This window comes from Carassius auratus, unplaced genomic scaffold, assembly GCF_003368295.1.
Source record: "Carassius auratus strain Wakin unplaced genomic scaffold, ASM336829v1 scaf_tig00216302, whole genome shotgun sequence".
Taxonomy (NCBI): domain Eukaryota; kingdom Metazoa; phylum Chordata; class Actinopteri; order Cypriniformes; family Cyprinidae; genus Carassius; species Carassius auratus.
The window spans coordinates 73,571-75,000 of NW_020528499.1; positions in this window are offsets into that span (position 1 = coordinate 73,571).

The window sequence follows — 1,430 nt, forward strand, 5'->3', positions numbered from 1 at the left end:
CAAAAATAAATAATTTTACTTTTATTTCAGAGTACATTGAAGAAAAAGAGGAAAATGAAGAATCAAATAATCAAGAGAAGCAGCATGCATGTGATCAATGCAGTAAAATGTTTTTATGGGCTTCACTTCTGAAGAAACACTTGAAAGTTCATGCAAAGAAGAAGCCACATTCATGTCATTTGTGTGGTAAGAGTTTTTTGCATCTACAAAGTTTGAAAGAACATCAGAAAATACATGCTGGTGTGAGAGAGTACATGTGCTTTGGGTGTGAAAAGACTTTTAGTTCAGTGAGCAGTTTAAAACTGCACGAGAGGATTCACACTGGAGAGAAACCTTACAAGTGTTCACACTGTGACTGGAGATTCAGTCATCTATCAAATCTGAAAAGACACGAGAGGATTCACACTGGAGAGAAACCTTACAAGTGTTCACACTGTAACAAGAGATTCAGTGATTCGACACTTCTGAAAACACATGAGAGGATCCACACTGGAGAGAAACCTTACAAGTGTTCGCACTGTGACAAGCGATTCATTCAGTCAGCAGAGCTGAAAACACATGAGAGGATCCACACTGGAGAGAAACCTTACAAGTGTTCACACTGTGACAAGAGATTCAGTAATTCGACACGTCTGAAAACACATGAGAGGATCCACACTGGAGAGAAACCTTACAAGTGTTCACATTGTGACAAGAGATTCAGTGATTCAACACATCTGAAAACACATGAGAGGATCCATACTGGAGAGAAACCTTACAAGTGTTCACACTGTGACAAGAGATTCAGTAATTCGACACGTCTGAAAACACATGAGAGGATCCACACTGGAGAGAAACCTTACAAGTGTTCACACTGTGACAAGCGATTCTTTCAGTCAGCAGAGCGGAAAACACATGAGAGGATCCACACTGGAGAGAAACCTTACAAGTGTTCACACTGTGACAAGAGATTCCGTATTACATTGAGTCTGAAAAGACATGAGCGGACCCACACTGGAGAGAAACCTTACAAGTGTTCACACTGTGACAAGAGATTCAGTGTTACATCGAGTCTGAAAAGACATGAGAGCATTCACACTGGAGAGAAACCTTACAAGTGTTCACACTGTGACTGGAGATTCATTCGTACAGGAAATCTGAAAAGACATGAGATGATTCACACTGGAGAGAAACCTTACAAGTGTTCACACTGTGACAAGAGATTCAGTGATTCGACATGTCTGAAAACACATGAGAGGATCCACACTGGAGAGAAACCTTACAAGTGTTCACACTGTGACAAGAGATTCAGTGATTCGACACGTCTGAAAACACATGAGAGGATCCACACTGGAGAGAAACCTTACAAGTGTTCACACTGTGACAAGAGATTCAGTGATTCGACATGTCTGAAAACACATGAGAGGATCCACACTGGAGAGAAACCTTAC